Here is a 25,248-nt window from a genome sequence, read left to right as displayed (position 1 = left end):
ATGATCTTTTTAAGAGTTCTTGGGTCACAATTTATTCTACAGATAACCTACTCCTTCTTACAGCTTCCTGGGGACAAAGAGTTTGTATCATGTCAGCAGGATTTGGATGACTCCATAAAGCCCACCCAGCAGGCCCAACCTACTGTTATCCACTGGTCTGAAGGAGGCAAGGAGGTCTTCATTTCTGTATATTTCACTAACTGGAGCACCAAGATTTTCCTGATTAAGAGGTGAAGATAATTGTCTTGGTTGACGCTGAGGGATCCAGGAATAGAGCATGACCTGTTATCCTTTCTAATAGAAGAGAACAGGCTAGACTTCCCATCTCCACCCTCTAGATGCTTTCTTTGGAATATGTCCTTTTCTGTGACCACTTAGTATCTATGGCATTATTTTTTAAACTCATTGTGAGTCAGATGCATTACCACTTAGAACATCATTACCTCAAGAGAATTTATAATAGCTTTGTGGGTGTATTCTTTAGGATGGTGTTACACAGGTCTTTTCTATGCTTGGAGGAAGCCTGTAACTGACAGAATCTGTTGCTGTGACTTCTGCACTAAAGCAAAATGCACCGTAAAATTCAAGGTGGTAGTGTTATGTGGTATTTGCAGAGCAATGATGAATTAACTGATTATTAGAATGGTCCAGATAACCAGATAGGTTATTTTCCAGTAATAGCTCACCAAAATATGGAAAGTACCTTAAGGACTCCTATATCCCAAAATCTGTTAAGGTGCTCATACTTGTGAGGGATCTGTTCTGCTAGAGAAAAATATTTATACCAAGATGAACCATTTTGGGAGATCATTGACTATTATTTTTAGGCATTGGTTTAAGAAACAAAGTTGTTGGAAGGGTTGGAAACATATGTCCAAGATTATATAGATAAAGAGATTGGATGCATACATTATTTTTTGTACAAGGGACACAGTGGCTTAGGGATATGGGAAGTCATTGGTATAATACTATAATTACCACTTAGTTATCTGTATTCTGTCTTCTAAAGGAACTTGACTGACCTTCTGTTTTCTTCTCCGGCCATAATGACTTCATTGCCATCTTGGATCTCCCTGTGGGGAGAAAACCAATACAATTTTTTGTAGTTGAACAGTAGGTTCATGATCCATCAGAGGTAAGGCTTTTATCTCCAAAGGTCACCATGACTTAGCAGCCTCATTTTAACTATCATTGCTCTCTGAATTGATGGTAGCAGTTCCCTTACCCTAAAGGATTCCTTTCGATAAAAGATGGAGATGCTGAGGGTGATCATTTGTAACTTTTAGTAGACACAGAGCGGAGGATGGGTGGAGGAGAGGGATTTGAAAAGGGAATTCAAGAATTTTTTTCTGATTATTGTTTCAGCCTATGGTTACTAGTCAGGTTGGCATGATTAACAATTTGACCCATGTCAAGAAATCCAATTTTGAGGTGTTTGATGCTTTAAAAATAGATTCTATGGAAATCTCTGAGACATCTTGTCAAGGTAATTTTATAATATTTTCTCTCTTTTGCCTTGTCTTTCTTGTAACACAGAAGTGGTTTTTAAATTTCCTTCTTGAAAGTAATCTTTTAATTTTGTTTTTTATTTCCATTTCTCCTCAGGAATCTTCTGAATCCTTTATATATGTGCACATATTTCTTATATAAACATTTAGATCCTATTCTTAATACCAAAAAATTTCTGTCACCATCCAGTGGGACATAAAGACACATACACCTCAGAATGTCATGAAGGAGCTTCTCTTTTATTCGGATCACAACAACAACCCCCAAAAAGCAGTCTCACCCTCAATATATAAGCAGTCTCATGCATAAGCAATTTTGATCAGATATGTCCACCCAATCCTGTTAAAGGTCAAGCAATCAAAAGCTCAAGCATACATGTAGCCAATTGTAACAGCTTCCTGTTTTTCTCCAGGCATACCAAGCATGCCCTTTGGCTCCCTGTTGACCCACATCTCCCCCTGTTTGTTTATAAAAAGACTGTGCCTGTCTTAGACTGTCCATGACAGAGCAACATCCTAACCCATCATCAGAAAATGAAGATTATATCTTCATTCCCTGTCTTAGTTTGGTATGAGCTTTTCACGAATCTTACCCATCTCTGACTACCGGTCAAGCATAGCCAAACGTGGGGGGACGTTCCCACACAACCTGCTATGTCATAGGAGCCATTTGGGAAGGGTGCTAAATCAGGAGAAAAGGGTACAGTAAGTTAACCTAATGTGAAATTAGTGATAAGAATAGGAGGATATAGATTGGAAGAGTTAGTAAGGAGCAAAGGGCAAGGCCATGCCTTTACTATCCCCCATAGGTAATGCACAGCTCCTCCATTAACATGGTGAGGGATCATCAACAACAGTAGTTGGAGGAACTTCCATATCTTCTTGTTGTTCTTGATTTTCTATTGAGAAAACCTTGACTAATCATTCAGGCACCCAAATTGGCGATTGTACATCCTGTGGGAAAACACAAACAGATCCTCGGGTCCAGATTAATACTGGATCTGGGCCTTTCCATTGTCCCAATAGAATGTCCTTCCAGAGCACTTGAGGTATATGTTTTTTATTAGGCTCTGAATGATGGTCAGCAGCCAATCGGCCCTCAGAATCAAGATTTTAAAAATCTTAAATGAACAAGGCAACAGATAATTTGTCTTTTGGGGATCTGTATGATGCCCCTATTCCCCTTTTTGTTTATAAAGCATGTTTTTAAGTGTTAAATGGGCACACTCAACAATGCTTTGTCCAGTAGGATTATAGGGAATTCCTGTGACATGTTGAATACCAAAGGTGGAACAAAATTTTTTAAAGGCCTGGGACGTATATCCAGGACCATTATCTGTTTTAATTTGTTTGGGGACTCCTAGGATAGAGAAAGAATGTAAACAGTGTGTTATTACATCTTTGGTTTTTTCTCCAGTGTGAGCAGAGGCCATAATAATTCTTGAAAAGGTATCTATTGACACATGGATGAATTGTAGTTTTCCAAATTCTGAAAAATGAGTTACATTTATTTGCCAAATATGATTGGGCTGAAGCCCTTTTGGATTCACTCCTAACGAGGGGTTAGGAATAAGTGTAGAACATTTAGCACAAGACTTGACTAAGTCCCAAGCTGTTTCCTTAGTAATTTTATAGCGTGTATGTAGAGTGGAAGCATTTACGTGAAATTTGGAATGAAAAGTTTTTGCATTTTCAAACGTATTAAAGATGCGTGGGTCTCTGGTGGCCATGTCTGTTAAATCATTGTGTAAACTTAGAGGACCTGGAAGGCCAATATGAGCCCGAGCATGCCCAATAAAAAAAGGGCTTTTTCGATCCCAAATAAGTTTTTGTAAAGATTGTAAATACTTAGTGATGGTGGAAGTGAGGGAGAGCAGACCAGTTAATTCTAAATTTTGAATAGCATTAACAAAGTATTTGCTATCAGAGAAAAGGTTAAAGGGCTCATGGTGGGTTTTGAATACTTCTATAGCTACTAATAGTTCTGTTTGTTGTGCAGATAGAGTATTAAACAGCAATGTTTTGTAACATTATTTACAGTAATAGCACCCGTACCATTTTTTTGATCCATCAGTAAATATAAGGGTAGCTCCTATAATAGCTCCTATAATAGGTCTTTTTGGGTGACTTTGGGGAAAATTATAGGATGTTGACTCCAAAATTGAAGAAGAGGATCAGATGGCAAATGATTGTCAAACACAGCAGAAGTGCTAGTAAAGACTATAGCCCAAGAATTTGAATTATTAATAAGATATTGTATCTGATCAGTAGTGTAAGGAGTAGTTATTGTCAAGGGATGTGACCCAAAGGTGGAAAGGGATACTTTTAATGCCCTAAGGATTAATTCTGCCACAGATTCAGTAAACAAGGATAAGACCTTTTTAGGGGCATAATTCATGTGAACCCATAGAATAGGACCCTTTTTCCAAAACACTCCTGTGGGTAACTTATTTGTGGCCAAGACAATGAATGATAAAGGCTTAGCTAGGTCAATATGATCAAGATGGACCTTCTCCATAGTGTTTCAACAAGCTTGAGAGCTGTTCAAGCCTTAGGGGTAAGCACCCGCTTAGAAAGGGGATCAGAATCACCTTTAAGAGTGTCAAACAGGGGGTCCAAACTTGAGGTGGGTAAGTGAAGGTAAGGTTTAATCCAGTTAATGTCACCTAATACTGCTCTGGCAGATGCACAGAGGTCCAAACCTGCAATTCCTCTTGTTTGTCTACTTGGGGAGTCAAGGAGTATTGGGTCTGAGGTACGGACTGGATAGTCCCATATATTTTTGGGCCCCGAGGCCAGGGGCCCTGATTTCCATTTTTTGGAGGTAAAGGGTTACCATCTTTGTCTCTAGTTGATTTACAGTCACTTGCCCAGTGTTTCCCTTTTTTACATCAGGGACATAGTTTTGGCACAGGGCCCTGGGGGCAGTCCTTTTTTATGTGTCCATATTATTTACACCAATAACACTGTTGACCTGGGTGGGAGTTGGCATTGCCTCTAAGACCCTGTGCAAGTGCTTCAGCCATCACCTGACCTTGAATAAAAGCCTCATTAATATCCCTACAAGCCTTTAAGTAGACTCCAAGGTATTTGTTTTTCTGAGGTCTTATTGCTTCTTTACACCATTTATTTGCTTGCTCATATGCAAGCTGTTTGACTAAAGGCATAGCCTGGTCTACATCTCCAAATATACATCCTGCTGCTTGAATCAATCTGTCTACAAAATTGGCATAGGGTTCATTGTTCCTTGAGTAACCTCAGATAACTGTCCTTGAAGATCGCCATCACCTGAAAGCGTTTTCCAAGCTTTAGTGGCAGCTGCACTAATTTGTTGATACACACCGGGATGGAAATTAATCTGATTACCTTGCCCTTCATATGGTCCTTGGCCTGTCAGCATGTCTGGATTCCATTAATGATTGCCCGCAACCACATTACATCAGGCAGTATCAGAACATAACTCCTGGTTAGCCACCTTCCACATAAGATATTGTCCCGCAGATAAACATGCTTTTGCTAAATTACCCCAATCAGTCGGAATAAGATTTTGACTTGCAACATTCTCTAATAAATAAATGGTAAATGCAGCTTGTACTCCATAGGACATAACTGCCTCTTTTAACTCTTTCACTAATTTTATATCTAATATTTGATGATCTCTCTGATTGTTTTGATCTTCAAATACTGGGAATATTGGGAACACTGATCGAGATTCTACATCAGCCCACTGTCTTGGGGCCACCCCTGTGCAGCAAGTACTTGCACCCCTACAACTTGGAAAAGAGTGGTGACCTGGATTATAAACCAGAGGGCACAGCATGGTAGGGGCTAAATGCCACTGAGAGAACATCTTTTCTAGCTCTGTCTCAGATAGTTCCTGTTCTTCAGAGTCATATCCCTGTTCTGAGTCTGAACATCTACTTTCTCTTTCAGAAGTTCAACTTGATTGTTCTTCTTTTACAGTTTCTAATATCTCTTTCCCTTCTATTAGCTGTTCTTGAGATTTTGGTTTTTTGGAAGTCAGACAGAAAGGAACTAATGTCCATATAGGCAAAGTACCAAGAGGGAGAGGCGTTAAGAGAGCCTTCCATGCGAATCTGAGAAATTTAAACAGAACTAAAGAAAAAGTAACAAAAATATTAACACAACTAACACCTTACACACATTCATTTACTACAGGACGTTCTTTCCTGTCTCTTGGGACAGCCTTCTGTTAAGTTCCCTCACTAGGGGAGCCTTCCGTTAGTACCTTAAGGCCACTGTTTCCTCAAATAGGGAAACCTACTAGTTGACTGTGCTAGTGAAAACTTTTCTCCTTTATTACTTACCTGAGCGCTCACCATTCCCCATACGGGCCACCAAATGTCGCCATCCAGTGGGACATAAAGACATGTACACCTCAGAATGTCATGAAGGAGTTTCTCTTTTATTCGGATCACAACAACCCCCCAAAAGCAATCTCACCCTCAGTATATAAGCACCCTCATGCATAAGCAATTTTGATCAGATATATCCACCCAATCCTGTTAAAGGTCAAGCAATCATGAGCTCAAGCATACATGTGGCCTATTGTAATAGCTTCCTGTTTTTCTCCAGGCATACCAAGCAGGCCTTTGGCTCCCTGCCAGCCCACAATATCAGTCTAGTGTACTTTAAATTTTCAATCATGTATCTACAGTAAGACATTTATTTTGCATTGCAGCCCAATACACAGTAATATGTGATATAATGTTTGCTTTTATTCCCTGTGATGTATTCTTTTCTGTGTTTTAAAATGTATTTATTTATTATTTATTTATTCATTTATTTAGTTTGGTACTGAAATTGAACTCAGAGACCCTCAAACAATTAAGCCATAACCACAACCCCTTTTATTTTGAAACAGGGTCTCACTAAATTGCCGTGACTGGCCTTGAACTTGAGATCCTCCTGCCTCAGCCTTTTGGATCACTGGGATTACAGGCCTGTGTCATAGCACAGGCTGCTATTGTATTTTTTACAGCCCATTAGTGGGCTATAGCCTATTGTTTGAAAACTCTTTCTAGTAATATTTTAAGTTTTCCATTGACCTTTGGTGGTATCACCCAACAGAGACTAGATGTGCCTTGTTTGTCTTACTAAGCTGCCTCAGCTTAAACTGCCAGTTTGATAAATCAGTTGGCAGTTCTGTAATTTTATGAGACCCTACAAGTACAGTAGTCATTGGGGAAAAGTAGCTTAAAAAACAACAACCACACATACCATATCAGGCAATTCTTTTGCATATAATCAAAATTTTTTATATTTTTTATTTTAAAAATTCCCTGGTATGGGAAAAGGTCTCTATGTACTTTTGTTCCTTTTTCTTTTTTTGTTTCTTGCAGTACTGAGGATTAAACCTAGGGCCTTGTGCTTGCAAGGCCACTCTACCAGCTGAGCTATATCCCTAGCCCCTTTTGTTTCCTATAATATTATTTTTTCCAAGACCTTCATCTCTACTTAATTTACTATGTCAGGAATGCAAATATTCTCCAAACCACATTCATAATTACTGTTTTCCTACTTTACAGTAAGAGTAGCAAAACACAGCCTGTCTAAGGAACTGTGCACTGTATTTACACTGAGTATTCTTCCCACTTTGAGTTCAAAACCCACCTGTGCTACTAAATAGTTTTACCATTGTGGACAAGGCCCTCAATTCTTTTGGTTCTGTATTCCATAACAGTAAAATCAGGGGTTGGACTCTGTGTTTCTCAGCAATCACAAGTCCTGAAGTGGAACATATTAATAATCACAGGGCATAAGGGTGACATGTTGTTTCTAAAACTGCATAGTATAATAATTATTTAGGAAATTTTGAATAATAATGTTTTCATTATATAAGTTCTCAAAGTTAAGGTAGACATTCTTTTTGACTGGTGGGCAGAGATTTAAAAGGGTTTAAAGATACCAAATTAAATTTTGTGGCTACTGGTAACTACATTTTTGCTTTATATGATTCTGGCAAAGCAACTAATGAATAATAGTCAATCAGAACTATACAGAGAGAAGACCAGTATACTTTTGATATTTCTCACTTCCCTCTTTCACCTAATTTCTTAATCCATTCAGGTAAGCCTTAGAACACATTTTTATTGTTTTAATTTGCACTGTTTAGTGTAACCAGTTAGTTAATCAATTTGTATTTTTTTGGATTATGATGAATGATGATAAGGAAATTAAAAAACAACTATTCTGTGTGCTTCCCAGCAGTGTTTTGTGGATTACATGACATAATAAGTGAATGTGCTTTGGAAAGTTTTAAGATATTGTATAATATTACTATAATTATTACTTTCGCTTTTGCTTCATATATGTTTAACTGAAATCAGTTCTTTAAATGAACTATTATAATCTTCTACTGGAGACTATAAAACATTTTTTTAAAATCTTTAAACAAATTCAGTTTTCTTTATTGTTAATTTTTTCTTTCTGGGATGCATTATTTTTTCCATTTTTGAAGTATAATTTACATACCATAAAATTCATCCTTTTTAAATTGTATGGTTTCATAAGTTTTAGTATATTCAGAGTTGTGCTACATTATCACTATTTCCAGAGCATTTTTATCATCCCCAGAAGAAACTGTACCCATTTGTAGTCACTTTCCATTTCTTCCTCTCTCATACTCCCATCAACCACAAGTCTACTTTCTGTCTTTATGAATTTGTCTATTCATGGTTTTTTTGTTAGACTCTTTCACTTAGCTTAATGTTTTCAGGGTTCATCCATATTGAAACATGTATCTATTTATGACACAATAATATTTCATGGTATGGACATACCATTTCATTTATTTTTATTGATAGGCATTTGTATTGTTTCTGTTTTTTGGTACTATAAACTTTAACATACAAGTTTTCATGTGGGCACATATATCTTGGATATATACCTGGGAATGTAATTGTTGGGTCACATGGTAACTTTCTGTTTAACTCTTTGAAGAACTATCAAACTGTTTTCCCATGTGGCTATGGTATTATAGATTCCCACTGGCAATGGGAATACTGTAGTTTAAAAGTTACAACTTCTTCATCTTTGCCAGCATTCATTACTTTGTCAATTTAATTATAGCCATCCTAGTGAGTATGAAATGGTTTCTTATTATGGTTTTGATTTGCATTTCCCTAATGAGTATTACATAGCTCTTGTTCTTATTGCTGCAGACATTGTAGTATCAGAAATCTTAGAATTTGTAACCTTGTTATGTGTTGCTTGGGTGGGGGGAAAATGAAATCTAATTTGTTCACATTGTATGAAAGTTTTCAAGGCCTCTTCACTTCCATTATCTCTTTAGTTTCCTCAATAACATTGGAAATAGGGCAAGAATTCTTTTTGTTTTTATGGATGAGGAAACTGAAAGGCATTTTCCAAGGTTGTAAAACTGATAAATAAGGTAACTCTTTCCTTAGCTCAAGTGTATGACCACTCTCCTCTTCATGGAATCTTGTTGCCATGTTAGGCAACTTTTCCCTTGCACTACTTGACACTTGTAGACCCAAGGGGTTAAAAGTTATGATCCATGACTTCAATATTTAATATTAGTGGCCATGTATTTTTCTATGTATTTCCTAATTTTTGTACTTTTGCTCATATTTGTGGAAATATCTTTTAGATCTTTCCAGCTCACCCCCTGGGTCTTATGGTGAAGAAATGTATGTATTTTGATCTGAAGAGAGATTCAAATCCCCACCCATCCTTCTTCCTCACCTACTCTAAGTTATTCTTAACAAGGACACTAATATTTCTGTAAGTATCCTGAGAATATTGCTGGAGAATCTGGGAAACTTTTGGATTAATTTGTCCAAAATCCAGTAATCCTAGAGGTTGGGATTATTATAAAGGTATATTGAGATTATAAATCATATACATAGTAATAGCACTATAGACTCCTTTTATCAATTCTGGTTTGTTACCTTATTCAGGAACTAAAATCAAAGCTTATAATTGTCTCTGTTCCTGAAAAATATCAGGACCACAGTGTATTATAGAACCAATATCTGAGATTTCTATTCCAATATAAGATAAGGAATACTTATTATTTGGAGATATACAAAAGAGTTATGATTTTTGTTTGCATATAATTGACTCCTGTATTTATTCTCATTGATTCTCACTAAGATTACTTTTGCCATTTAATGCAAATCTTCCATAATTGTTGTAGGTAAGATTTTTGTTTTAGCTCTATTAATATTAGCAGATCTTGATGCTTAGGGTTTCTGCCATAAACTGAGAATTTTCCAAATTTTCTGTAATAAGAATGTATTATTGATTCATACTGGAGTGCATACACTATTGAAAGGCAATAAAGATAAGGTGTTCTTAAGAGTCCCAGAAAGCTCTGAGAAAGAGTAAGCTGATGGTTTGTCCATATAAATAATGTTATTCTTTTTAATTTTTCTGTCTCTTAGTGTGATCCAACCTTACTTCCTGAGCCCACCCATGTTATGCTGAACCATCTCTATGCATTATCTATTAAGGCAAGTGGTGTCCTTTGTTCTTCACATCTCAGTTATTTGAAAGGTTAGGGGTAACATGTTGTGCAGTGGTTACTTGCTCAGCTACTTCATTTTACCTGAAGGTGACAGTAATGGTTAAGAAGAACTTACTTTTTAGCCAGTGGGTCATTTGTTTTTAATTTTATTCTCTGTTTCTGTTTTCTGGCAAACTGACTTGTCCAGTGATTGAATAGTCTATTTTATTTCCCAGTTTCTTTTTGGGTAGCTAGAACCTTTATATCACCTACTTATTTGAGTTCATAGCAGTAAGACATAATTTGCAGAAAGTCAGGTTTACCTTCTAGTTCAAAGAATACTTGAATGTGATAGTAAGACTTCTTTCTCCCATTTTAAATGTGGAATTGAGCTACTTTTAGGTGCCACTATTGTATATACCCAAATGCTTGCTTCTGTCCTGTACAGTAGGTAAAGAAGAAATGTGACCAGATTTGCTCTGTCCCCTCTACCTCTAGAGTCCTCCTTGCTTTCTCTGCTATTTTAGATTCTGGGATGAAAATTTCTGTTCTGTTCTACCTTGTCATGTCTGTGGTCAGGATGTTAGAATAAATTTATATAGCTCTGTGACTGTTAAACTAAGCTGATCGTGATCAGAATGACCTGGGAAATTTTGTGAGCATACAGATTCAGTGGCTTCATCTCCAAAGATTTCAGATAAGAGCATCAAGATCCACTCACGTCCCCAACACTTTTTGTGTTATTTTTACTTTGAAACAGGGTCTCACTAATTTTCTGAGGCTGTCTTTGAACTTGTGATCCTCCTACCTCAGCCTCCCAAGTCACTGAGATTATAGTCATGCACCACCATGCATGGCACACTGCTTTTATTTTTTAGATGTGTGTAGCTAGATTAGGGAAATCATTGGTAGAGTGACTGTAATAGATTATATGGTAATATAGAAAATTTAAAAATATATTTTTGAATTTCACTTTTATAATTACCTTGTGAGCAATTATTTTTAAATCCAGTTTTATAGATAAACTAAGGCTCAGAGAAGGTCAAATTGCTAGTAATTAACAGAAAGGACTGAGGTTAAGTCTCCTCATCCTAATTCCATGTTATATCCTCTGCATCATAATGCCAGATTTACCAAATAGTTCTTTCTTTGACCAACTTCTCATTCTACAAAATTTTTGCTGGGATTGTGTGTGCTGATGTGTTTTACTAGTGTTCAAATCCAGGGCATGTGCATGCTAGGAATGTGCTGAGCTCCACCTCAGCATCTTTATTTAATTTTGAGACAGGATCTTGCTAAGTTGCCCAGGCTGACCTCAAACTTGCCTTAGCCTCCTGAGTACCTAGTATTACAGGCATACACCAGCATGCCCAACTGAAGTTGAATTTTTCCCCACTTTCTGTCAGATTTGGGCTATGTGTCAGCATACTCTGGTCAAAGTGTTAACCTGAGATGCATTTATTATGGATAATACAGTATGGGGGGAAGGTAGGAAAATATATTGGTTTCTAAATTAGATTGACTTGGGTTCTTTGGCTACTGAAAAAAAAATGACACCATGATTCCATCAAGGCCATATTTGAATTGGCTTGTGCTTTCTACAGCATCTTTTTCTAGTCTACTTGACTTGTGGCCTTTTTCTTTATCCCTTCTAAACCCACCCCACCTCTCCTGCAGTGACAAGGACCATTGAGATGGTTCAAGGGACATTCTGAATCTCTCTTCCCTGCTACCTCTGGCCTCTGTGATAACCATCCAGCAGCACATATGCAGTTCTGGAGTGCCACCTCCTTTGCCTCACATTCCCTGGCTCCAGGGCACTTAAATTGACTGAAGATGAACTGCTTCATGTTTTCTGTCCAGTTAGCACTTTTCATGCACTCATTTATATTGTGATAGAAGGTCCTGTCTTGAGTGTATCTTTTGTCAGAAATCAGGAAGCCTAAGGTAATATGCTATGTATTTTAAGACCCCCAGTAATTTTTCACATACTTCTCTACTACTTGGGATCTAATTTCCCTTCACTACTGCTTCCAACTTCCTTAATAGTGACAGTTTTTGAGAAGACCAAGTAAAGATATTGGGTATCTGAAGGAGTAAAGATTACTGCAGGCCTGTGTACCTGGATCTTAAGGGGGCAAATTCTGTCTTCCATTCCCATTGATAAGTCAGAACTGTGACCCTACAGCTCTTCTTATTTTCAGGGATTTCTGTTATCAATTACAAAATTTAAGTTCTGGTTCACAACTACAAGTTGGGGGTTAGAACTCAATAGTGTCATGAGTGTTGTCCTTAACAGGGACTTATAAAATAAGACAAAGGGAATTTGGACAGGCTAAGGACATTTTAAACATACAAATGTTTGAAAATGTTTGTGATTACCTGAAGATGGTGTTTCTCTTCCCCAATTAATAGAGTTGCATTCTGTAGACTGGCTGGGAGAGTCATTTACAGTTAGACTATCTATAGATGAAATAAAAGGAATTGACAATCCAGATATCCACCACATCAAGAGCTAGTCTGAGCTCAGAGGATTCTGAGGGTAGCATCTTATTTTCAGATGCAGCAGAGAACTGTGGTAGCAACTACAACTGAAAGTTCTCCTTTAGTTGTACTACAACTTTTAGTTCTCCTGAGCTAAAAGTTCAGGAGAAAAGGTAGAATTGTCCAAGGTGAACTGAGATCAATAGTCATTTTATCCTCTGGGGTCCTTTGCTGATTATAGGTCTGGACTGTTTATGACCTTTGCCTAGTCAGAGAATATCTGTTAAGGTAATAAAGCTCCTAGCAGTATGACCTAATAGAGGATGAGTTGGAAACTTGAGGGACTTTAGACATGCAGCTGGTTTTCCCCCAAAGGACACTTACTATATGGGAAGTGTAGAGAGACACCACAAAATCTTATAAGAAGCAGAGTAAAATCTCTTAAAGATGTATGATGCTGGGGCTGGGGAGATAGTTCAGTTGGTAGAGTGCTTGCTTTGTAAGCACAAGGCCCTGGGTTCGATCCCCAGCACCCAAAAAAAAAAAAAAAAAAAGATGTATGATGCTAAGGTGTTAAAGACTAACTAAAGCAAGGAGACTCAACTGAAGCACATGGTTCCAAAACATTTTCCAAGTATTAAAGTAAGGTAGAATATTATAACTAAAGAGCTTCCCAAAATATTTTCAAAGAAGCACACTGAATACCAGAACAACTCTCAAGGATACCTGTCAGAATCAAAAAATATCCACCTCTCAACATGCTAAACAGCTACCATGATTGACAGCCAATCAAAAATTACTAGGAAGACTTCTAGGCAAGATGAAATTACATGAACTATATTTACCCTGCCACCAAAAACAACATTCCAGACACATTATACAAACCAACAGTTTCAGGCATTTTCTTAGTTTATTTGTGCAGCAGAAACAGAATACTGAAGATTCAGAAATTTGCCAAGAATTCAGGCATGGTGATACATATCTGCAATCCCAGCAACCCTGGAGGCTGAAGCAGAAAGAACACAAATTCAAGGCCAGCAGTCTCTAACTTATTGAGGTCCTGAGCAGCTTAGTGAGAACTGTTTCAAAAATTTTAAAAATGGCTGTGTACATGGCTCTGGTTAAGTACCTCTAGATTCAATCCCAGGTATACACACATACATACCATATATGTATATGTACACATACACATAAAATATTTGTTTATCACATTTCTGGAAACTGGGAAGTCAAGGACAAGGGGATAGTTTATGACTAGGGCCTTTGTACTCTGTCATTTATAAGGAATTCACTCCTATGATAATAATCCCATTCTCACAGTAAGTTTTAACCTATTAATGAGGCAGAATCTTCATGGCCTAATCACCTCTTAATTTTATTATAGTGGAATTTAATTTTGTAACATAATTTTTGGGAGATACATTCAAATTGCCATAGATATTAAATACCAAGCAATGAAGAATTATGACCTCTGAAATATGGGTAACAAATGAGGTGGATCCATTAATTGATTGCCTCAGCTTACTAACCTGAGAATATTTCTGAGTTGTGACTGGAAATTTCTGAGTTATGAATTTCCAGCCTACTGAACTGCCTAAGTTGAGAACATGGAGTACAGAACAGAAGGGTTTTCCATTAGTAGAGGGAACATTTCTCTCAAGATGGAATGCTGATAGTAGGCATAAAAATGACCCTCCAAAGATATCTTTGTGTTCATTTCCAAAATCTATGATTAGGTTAGCTTATATGCCAAAGTGTAACTAAGATTATAGATGGAATTAAGGTTAGCTTGAAATGGGGAGTTTGCCTTGGATTATTCGGTTGGACCCAACTACAAATGGAAGAAGCTCTGAGTGATGTGATATGAAAAGATCTTGACCTATTTTCTGACTTTGAATTTGGAAAAAGAGGATAATAAACCAAGCCATGTAGGTAGCTCCTGGGAGTTAGAAATTATAGAAATTTCTCCAGGAAAGAGAAGCTTTAATATTAACCCAGAGAGACCCATTTTGGAGTTAGAAACCAAAGAAATGTAAGCTAATTTGTGTTATTTTAAGCTGATGAATTTGTTGTAATTTGTCACAGTGGTCATAGAAACTAATGCAAAATCTAAATCTTAAAATGCCAAGTCATGGGGATCCAGTTACTTCAACATATCTGCATCCCAGAACAAAGCTCAAACATATGTACAGAAAACAAAAATACCTAGCACAGAAAAAGATAAAATTTACCATATCTGATATCTAATAAAAAATGAAGCATTCAAAAAATAGGAAAATTAAACTATAATGAGAAAAAAATAATTGAAATTGACTCAAAACTTACAGAGAATAGACACAGCAGACAATGGATATTGAAAGATATAATTTTTTCTACATATTTGGAAAGATTAGCTATATGTTCACACATGTAGATATTTATATCACTTGAGCTTCAAGAGATTAGAACTATAAATCATGAGAGGAAAAATACTCAGAAAAATGTTAGACATTGCTGTTGGACATGGAAAATAAAAAACCCTAAAATAGTGAGGCCTGAAAAAAAGGGAGTGAAAAAGAAATCCATACATTAATATCACTGATCCTTTCCCAGTGCATACCTGCCCAATGACAGAAAAATCCCATAGAAAGGAATCCAAAGCATTGATCCTTCCCCAGATAAATCCTTTCCCAGTGGCAGTACAATAGGACCCTGAAGGGAAAGAGAAAATTACTGAATACTAACCCCAGACCCTACATTCTTCTTCAAGTAAAAATACTGCCCAGTAAAAATAAATATTCAAATTCTCACAAAACTGTTTCCTGAGTGCTCAAACTGCTGACTCCAGACCTCCCATTCCACCCAGTAAAACAGACCCCAAATTTCTGAGTGCCCAAGCAGACATGCTTATTACTTAAGTCACCTCTCAGTATAACCTTTATAAACCCAGCCTTCTCCTTTATTCAGTGGCCCATTTTCCACCAGGAGAGTGGCTCCAGTGGTGTCACCCCATTCCCACCCCTCATCCAGTCCTGCATGAGACTTCATTCCTGAATAAAGAGCTGATCTGTGAAGTTTGTGTCCACACCAGTCTTTTTGTGCTAACAATTGCAAAACAATACAAACCACTCAAAAGAAAACAAATAAGAAATGCTTTTAAAAATGAACAAAGCAGGGGAATTCAAGATGGCAGGCTAGGGAAATGCTGTATTCCTTGTTGTTCCATGAACTGGGATTCGAACTGCAGGAATATTGCTTTGAGAGGTTGGTAAAAGAGGAATTTCACTAAAACAGTATTGGGCCATCAAAGTATCTTAGAGACTCAGAAATTTGGAAACAAGATTATGCAGAGAGAAATGAGAGGGAAGAGGGGTATGAAAAATGGTGGAATGAGACTGACATCATTACCCTATGTACATGTATTATAACATGTACATAGCTATAACATGTACATACCATTCATAACATGAATGGTATGAATCTACATTGTGCACAACCACAGAAAAAAAAATGATGTACCCCATTTGTGTACAATGAATCAAAATGCAGTCTCTTAAAAATAAATAAGTAGTTCAAAAAAAAAAAAAAAGACTACATTAGAGCCAAGCACTTTGCAGTGCTTGTTCAACAGAGGGAGGGAGAATGCAGAGAAACATAATAGATTTTGTAAAAAAAATTCTGAGATCAGAAAAGGAACCTGCCCTCAGCTGATCCAGAGACTGCACTGTATATGATGTTTACCAGCTGGTGCCAAAGTGCTGAGATGGGAGTCATCTTGAGGTGGCTATACTGCAGCACCTGCTGCAGGAGTTGGGAGATCTGAGCAAACACAGTTATGTTACTATCCGGGGTACTGGATTTGCTGTCTATGCTCAACACAAAATTCAAGAACAGGACACAGAGATAGCAAACAAGAAGGAGGTTTATTGCCAAAGGTAACAGAGATAGACTTTTCTGAAGAGAAGGGGCCCCAGAACTGGGAATCCTTTGGGTGGGTTTTGGCCTGTTCTTTTTATGGTCTCTGGAATTTTCTCCTTTCCTTATCTCTTTCTCTGTCTACACACTCCTCACTGTTATCAGTTGGTTACCTCTCTGTCCATGTGTCTGTTTTAGCTTTTCTATTACACAACTGCCCCCTGCCCTTTGCTTTGGGGCCCAGAGCATATTTTACCCAGGGGAATTCAAACCAGAAAGATGAAGGAGAGTCCGACTCTCTTTCCCCTTTGAGTCTGGTGGCTTGCAGAACAGGTCAGGAATTTGAGCAGGTAAGTGTATAAGCTCAAGGATCAAACCCAAGAAGCCTGGAAAGGCTGTGTCCATGGGCATCAGAGGGGTGAAGGATTGGTTTCCCTGTCCCACGAGTGGTGACTCCTTGAATCCAGACTCACAGCAGAGATAGGGTAAGTACTGGGCCCTATGTGTTGATCCAGTTTCTCCAGAGCTGTCACCACCCCTCAGACCTGATTAGACCTAAGCCTCACCTGCAGAAACTCCACTCTTAGAACTCTGTAGCAGCCACGACTGGGAGTGCAGTAATCTGGTCTGTGCTGACAGAACTACAGCTAACACAACTTCCCATCCCATCATACCTCGTCTGGTGAGAAGGGAAGAAGAGAATTTTTAAACTCCAACTGGTAACTTGGTGAGCAACACGAAAAGAGGAAGGTTTAAATAACTCTTTACCCTTATGCTCATGCTCAGTACATCACTCAAAAAATGCAAAGAAAAAGAGTTGGATATAGTGAATATAAAATGAAAAGGCATACAGACAAACCACTCCAGACATGGGAACTCACACAAGACATTTTATTAGGCAGACTAACAGTGGCTGCCCTGAAGAGAGAGAGAGAGAGCCTGCAAGAGACAGCATGGTGGAGGAGCTTTGCTTAAGTACTTGAATTGCCTGGGCTAAGGATGATAGGGCCAATTGCTGAGCAGTTAAAATTTGCGGTCTACAGTTTGAGTCAATGGGTGCCAAACACAAGCTGACAAGTGGACCAATGGCTGGCTAGGATGGTAGACTGACAGCTGGGGGTACTGTCATTCCTCCTTGCCTTCCCCCACAGGAGTATTTCATGCCCAACCGCTCAGGAAGGAGCCCCACGAGGTCCTAGGATGCACTGATTGTAGGCAGCCCAGGCCCGAGGTGAGAGCCAGACTGCAGGGCAAACCCAGTGCCTTCCTCCTGCCTGCCACAGCCAGGTGACACCTGGCAGTTTCACGCAGGCAGAGCGCTGCATTGGCAGCTGCATACCTGCCATGCTCCATCTGCTAGCCAGGCAGCCCACTGAGCACTACAGTGAATACATATTCTGACAATTTTGACCACCTCAGTGGAAATGATACCTTAATCTTTCATTAAGAATTTCTTTGTGTCTGTGTATGTGCATGTGTGTGTGTCTGTGTGTGTTGTGCTGATTGGTTCATGGACATGTATATGTAAACATATTTGTTTCTTTTATTCTTTTTTTCTGATGCCCTTTTATATTGTTTTATTTCAAGGATGAGTTTTATGAAGTAGAATTATAAGTAATAAAATTTATCTTTTTTTGGGCGCAAAGGCACCAGTTGTGTAGCTACCACCACAGACAAGAGAAGACAGTTTTATCACTCAAACAGCACCTGAATGCTGCCTCTTTGTGACCAACCCCTCCTACATCCTGGCAACCACCCATTTGTTTGTTTTATTGCTATAGTTTTGCTTTCCTTGGGCATCATATGAATGGAGTTGTCAGTAGCCTTTTTTTTTTTAATATACTGGGGATTGAACCCAGGGTCTTGCCCATGTGCATCACACTAAGCTACATCCCTTTTTAATCTTTTCATGCTCAAAATAATAGTATATTTGAAACAAAAAGTTTCTATTGTGTGTATCAGTAGTTGGTTACTTTTTTATTGCAGAATAGAATTCCATAGTATAGATGCAACAGTTTGTTTATCTGATACTTACCAGTTGAAGGATTCAAATTTGTTTAAATTAAAAAGTAATCAATGCACCTTGTGTGGCTGCCAGAATTACTGTCTGACTGTGTGTCCCATGATTAACCAATTAAATTAAGAGGTAAGGTGTTGACTGAAGGAAGGTGATTTTATTTGGAAAGCCAGCTCAACAAGAGAAAAGGGGAACTCTTGTCACAAAGCCCTTCTTGCCAGGAAACTGATCCAAGATGGCATATATAGGTGGCCTTTGGTTGTTCCCCAGACTGGTGAGCATCTTCCTGCAGCAGGAGGCCTGGATGATGCATATCCTACCAGATTACTTAGTTATGAGGTGTTTTTCACTTTCTGAAAGTCTCAAAAACCATGATCAGGGCTGGGATTGTAGCACAGTGTTGCTCATGCCTAGCATGTGTTGGGTACTGGATTCAATTCTCAACACCACATATAAGTAAACAAATAAAGGTACTTTGACAACTAAAAAAATTTAGAAAAACAGAATATAGTTTCTTTATTGTTACATACTATAAACTTCCCCACAGTGAATGTACATCATCCTTCCTCAGTTAGTTGCAAATCCAGCTAAACCCCAAACATCCTCATGCATGGTTTCACTAGTTTGAATGAAGTCATGTGGGCGGGGCTCTGCATGGCTGACATTTGCTCCCAGGCCTTCTCTTTGAGGGATGGTGAAGGGTGTAAGTGGGATCAAGGTCTTTTCTCTCAGTACCCAGCCTGGACACACCATCTCATGTGGGAGAGAGTGTGTGTGAAGGAAGGTGGGATGCAGCCACTGAGGGAAGGTACAATGTGTGGGTGAAGATTGAGTGTTGGCTTTAGGAAAGGACTGAACAAGAGAGCATCTGCTTCTAAGAGTAGAGCAAACCAGAGTGCATGAGTGTGTAAAAGCAAACACCCTCACAAGCTAATCATTTCCTGGACCTGGGGAAGCCAATGGATGCCAGGCACCCAGGAGGCTGCAGGTTTTTGACCAATAGATGGAGGTGTTGTACCATGTCTGGGTTCAGCTTCTGCAATTGCCCCATTCAACATCCCTGAAAGACCCCATTAGCCTCTGTGTTCTGGCAGTGAGGGACAATAGAGACCACTGTCCATGTCCCTGAAGCAATGTCTCACAGTACAGGGGGTTGGAACCCATTTTCCCGAGTTCTCTCCTTGTGAAGCCTCCATCTCTAGAGAAATGGGAGTTTCTTGAAGCTTCAGCCTTAACAGAGAGGTCCAAATGTGGAGGAACAGCCAGCCATGATCACCAGGGGCCTGATTCTGATTGTGCGATCAATTTACTGATGACCTCAGTCCATTTGCCTTTCCCTGTGGTTCTCCCATAATAAATTCTGAATTTCTAGCTTTAAAATACTTGCTACTAGAGTTACTAATATGAATGAGACATGCAAGGTCCCATTCTGCTGGAGGGCTTCAACTTATAAATAACTAATCCTTCTAGGCAAAGCAGACCAGAATGGAGACAGGGTGACACAGAGGATGGTTGTGTATGCTGTTAAAATATTGAAATGCTTCTCTTCTAGCTGGTAAATAGCTGTTGACCCAGCACTAGTTTTGCCAAATCAAATACAGAGAGTACCCCTTTAAATTTGAATTTCAGATAAACCACAGGTAATGTTTTAGTATGTTTTTTTAATTATTGTTTTTTTTTTATTTTTACAGACTACATTTTGATTGATTGCACACCAATGGGGTACAACTTTTTATTTCTATTTTTGTGCACAATGTAAATTCACACCATTCATGTAATCATAAATATATATAGGGTGATACTGTTTCATTCTACTCTCTTTCTGTCTCCCATCCCCTCTCACCCCATTTCTCTACACCATCCAAAGTTCCTTCATTCTTCACTTCCTCCCACCAACCTCCCCTTGTTATATATCATCATCCACTTATCAGAGAAAACATTTGACCTTTGGTTTTTTGGGATTGACCTATTTCACTTAGGATGATCTTTTCCAACTTCATCCATTTACCAACAAAAGCCATAATTGTATTATTTTCTAAGGCTGAGTAATATCCCATTGTGTATATATACTATAGTTTCTTTATCCACTGAACAATTGAAGGGCATTTTGGTTGGTTCCACAATCTAGCTATTGTGAATTGAGCTGCTAGAACATTAATGCGGCTGCATCACTGTAGTATGCTGATTTTAAGTCCTTTGGGTATAAACCAAGGAGTGGGATAGCTGTGTCAAATGGTGAGTCCATTCCAAGTTTTCTGAGGAATCCCCACACTGCTTTCCAGAGTGGCTGAAGCAATTTGCAACTCCACCAGAAATGCTTAAATGTGCCTTTTCCCACACATCCATGCCAACACTTATTATTGCTTGTGTTTTGGATAATAGCAATTCTAATTGGAGTTAGATGAAATCTTACGGTAGTTTATATTTGCATTTCTCTAATTACTTGGGATGATGAGAACTTTTTCTTTATTTGTTGATCACCTGTATATCTTCTTCTGTGAAATGTATGCCCAGCTTCTTAGCCCATTTATTGATTGGTTCTTTGTATTTTGGGTGTAAAGATTTTTAAGCTCTTAATAAACTTTGGAGATTAGTGCTCTGTCTGAAGTATGTGTGGAAAAGATTTTCTCCCACGCTGTAGGCTTTCTTATCACATTATTGATTGTTTCCTTTGATGATAAAAAGCTTTTTAGTTGAGTCTATTCCATTAATTGATTCCTGCATTTATTTCTTGCACTAGGAAGGTCTTGTTAAGAAAGTCTGGTCCTAAGCCAATGTGACGGAGATTCGGGCCTACTTTTCTATTTGGTGAAGGGTCTTAAGCCTAATTTCTAGATACTTGATCCATTTGGATTTGAGTTTTGCACAGGGTGAGAGACAGGGATTTAATTTCATTTTACTTCATATTGATTTCCAGTTTTGCCAGCACAATTTGTTGAAGAGGCTATCTTTTCTCATTGTTTGTTTTTGGCATCTTTGTCTAGTATGAGATAACTGTACTTATGTGGGTATGTCTCTGTGTCTTCTATTCTGTACCATTGCTCTACCTGTTTGTTTTAGTCCCAATATCATGCTGTTTTTGTTACTATTGCTCTATAGTAGAGTTTAAGTCTGGTATTGTGATACCACCTGCATCAATCTTCCTGCCCAGGATTACTTTGGCTCTTCTGGGTCTTTTGTTCTTCCAGATGAATTTCATGATTACTTTTTCTGTTTCTATGATAAATGTAATTGGGGTTTTAATGGGAATTGCATTAAATTTGTATAGCACCTTTGGAAGTACAGCCATTTTGATAATATTAATTCTGCCTATCCAAGAACATGGAAGATCTTTCCATCTTATAAGGTCTTCTTCAATTTATTTATTTAATGTTCTGTAGTTCTCATTGTAGAGAGCTTTCACCTCTTTGGTTAAATTGATTCCCAAGTATTTTATTTTAGACTGATATCTCTGATGAATATAGACACAAAAATCTTTAACAAAATCCTGGTAAATCACATACAAAAACAACTTCCCAGTGTAATAGAGCATCATTATTTCAGATACTTGTTAGACTATATATAACTGATGGTATCAGAATTTCTCCAACATTTTTTAATTCAAAAGCTGAAGACTTTTTGAAGTAGACTACTTACACTGAGATCAACAACATATGAATTAATTACTAAGCTAAATGAAACAAAATAATCAAATTATGACTAATGCTCTTTTTACTATATATGAGAAACTTCCTTTTTAAAATATATTCCAAATATTTAATTTAGAAGAATTTGTACAAATTAGGAAGAAACATTGTTTAGCGGCTTCTGTGTCAACTGATCCTTTGAGTTTGTGAAAAAAGCAAAGATGTTAATAAAGGTTATAAACTAATTAATCACCAAGAATTATTCTTAAATAGCTGATTGGTCTAAAATTTTGCTCACAATGATTTAACAATGGTTAAACATGATGCAAAGTGCATTTACTAATATTTTTTACTTTTCATGATCCTATAGTTACTTACAAATACACAGTAAGAATCCTTAGTCTTTCTGTAATAAATATTACAGTTTGGACCTGGAATGTCCCTGAAAGGCTCATATGTTAATGGCTGGGTTCCTGATACAGCAGTATTCAGAGATGGACCTTCTGTGAAGTGGTTGGATCATGAGACTCTAATTTCATCAGTGAATTAATAATCCATTGATGGATTAGGAAGTGGTAGAAACTGTAGGAGGTGGGATCTAGTAGGAGAAAGCAGGTAACTGGGTGTATGCCAAGGAAGAATATAACTTGTCCTAGGTCCTTTCCTCACTCTCTCACTCTGATTCCCAGCCACCATGAGGTGAGCTGCCTTCTTTGTTAGACACTTCTGTCACCATATTTTTCCGTGTCTCAGGCCCAGAAACAATAGAGTCAGCAGGCCATAGATTGAAACCTTTGAAACAAATAGCCAAAACAAGTCTTTTCTCTTTTAATTGATTTTCTCAGGTAGCCAAAGCAACAGAAAACTAAAACAATACCATAATTAAATATATTATATCCATGACCAAGGCACATGTCTTATTTCATTTGGCATAAAAGCTTACTATGAAGGAAAAAGAGAGCTGGGGAGATAGCTCTGTTGGGAGAGTGCTTGCCTTGCAAGTACCAGACCCTGGGTTCAATCCCAGCACTGCAAAAAAAAAAAAAAAAAAAAAAAAAAAAAACAGCAAACAAACAAACAAACAAAAAAAAACTAAAACTTGAAAAAGAGTTGTGCTTCATCTACTTAAAGGATGCCTGCCAGGTTCTGTCACAGAAAAGGTCTCTTACCTGGTGTATTCCTTACAGAATCCCAGACTCTGTTATAGGTAATAAAAGATGTTTCTTCCTATTGGCTTACAAAATTGAAGAATGTGAATGGGGGGAGGAAGGAGCCTTATGATTTTAGATGAAACAGATAAATCCTGGTAAATACTGATTCTGAGTCCTTAATCTTAGTAAAGCTGAAAAGAAAATACTGCTTGTACCCCAAGCAGTAAATTACAACCTATAGACTTTATGAAGTTTCCAAAAAGAAGTTAATTCTAAGTCTTTAGTATTTAGTTATATTGCTTATATATTAACAAGGATATTTATGTACATAATTAGCACTTGTTTTAAATTTTCTTTTTAATTGTAGATGGGCAAAATATCTTTATTTTTATTTTATTTTTATATAGTGCTGAGGATTGAATCCAGTGCCTCACACCTAGGCTGGCACTGTACCTCTGAACTATAACCCAGCCCCCAGTTCCATAATTAGCACTTCTATAAATCTATATAAATAAAATTTTTCAAATAAAAATTCAGAGTAATTATGTTGAACCAAAAAATTGCTAGAAACTTATGTAAATGAAACTATGCCTCAGGAGTAAAATTTTGGTTACAGAGAGGGACTAGGGTAGCAAAACTAACCTGTTGGACTACCATTACTACAAATGATCATGTAAACCATACTCTACAGAAAAAAAAATAAACATAATCAATAAAAAAAGATCAGGTGCAATTTGTTTATCACTGTGCTTCTAAAATAAATTAAAACTTGAACACTGCAAAGTGTTCCCTTGTGTTTATGTGTGACTGGGTCATTCTTAATGTGGGAAGAAGGTCAAGTTATTATGAAATCATTAACCCATGATATCAAATAGTATTTCCACAAGTACAGACCAGCCTTAGGAAAGGGAAGGTGTTTTTGAGAGCCATTTAGGGAAGAAGAGGATGGGGATGGATTCCAGAAAAAGACACTTGCAGGAGGAGGTTACTTAGTGCAGGGCCCAAATCACCTTCCTCTGCCCCAGCTGTCTGTGTAGAGCTCCAAGTTTATTCCCTGGGATCTTATCAGGACCTTGTCTACCTCTCAGTATTGTCTCTCTAAATAAATTCCTCACCCTCCCGATTAAATTATATTTAATAGGTATTCAAGTGTGAAGACCCTCCATAGCAAAACATGAATATCAAACAAGAAGGGGTACAATGAGAACCAAAACTTTAATAGAATTACTCAGGTCACAGGGGAGTGGCCTAAGAACACGGTGACGTCACGGATCCCATGGCAACCGGAGAACATTCAGCTCCTGGCTGCCTCAAGCCCACTTTCAAGACAAGCACCGTCTCAGCTGTGAGGGTAAGAGCACTGAAGAAGGGAGCGGGTGCCAGGGTCTTGTGTTTTTAAAGAAATGATTCTATCCTTGATGCCTGGTCAACCAGAAACCAGGTTGTAAGCGGTATTCAGCCCCGTGGGCGATAAATCCCTCCCTATCCAGGCAGGACAAGCATTTCCACTGAAGCCTGACAGCTCGCACTTCCACCCAGGCACGCTAGGTGATGCTGTGCTCCAATGGCCACACCATTCAGAGTGAAATCCCGCTCACCTGTTTCTACTGCAGGCTATTAGCCCCCACAAGGTCCAGCGGAACTGGCTGGGAATGCGTGGTGCCTGTGAAGATGTGGCTCAAGAAGCTGAGCACCGGCACCAGTGGTTTTGCTCTACGACCGACCCCACTCTTCAAGGACTGTAAATGCCCGGCTTCTCTTCAGATTCAGGAAACTAGCCTAGCCATCTAGCAGCCACACAGGGAGTTGGGTGGTGAGCGCTCGGCTAAGCAGAGCTTGCAGTGCAGCGTCGGGACTTAAGTGATCATTGATTTGGGACACATCACTTTCCATCTGTCGGGTTTCCCTACTAACGTACAAATCTGCAAAGGAGACAGCTGAAACATGGGATATGTGGGTTCCACCTGAAGAGGTTTGGCTCCTCTGGTGGCTCGTGAAGAATGGAGCGAGTCATTCACTCAGCATGTTGGACGGAGGACAGAATGCACGTGAAAAGAAAGCAGAGTAGTTCTGTGAT

At 38.3% G+C, this 25,248-nt stretch overlaps 1 pseudogene; it reads left to right on the top strand.

Moving 5' to 3' along the window:
* LOC124974951 (5'-AMP-activated protein kinase subunit beta-2-like) lies at positions 1-24,916 on the top strand (annotated as a pseudogene).
* Positions 24,917-25,248: the final 332 nt, after the last annotated feature.

Source organism: Sciurus carolinensis, unplaced genomic scaffold (genome assembly GCF_902686445.1).
Source record: "Sciurus carolinensis unplaced genomic scaffold, mSciCar1.2, whole genome shotgun sequence".
Classification (NCBI taxonomy): Eukaryota; Metazoa; Chordata; class Mammalia; order Rodentia; family Sciuridae; genus Sciurus; species Sciurus carolinensis.
Note: the sequence above shows the minus strand (reverse complement) of the source record. Positions and strands in the feature narration are given on the sequence as shown.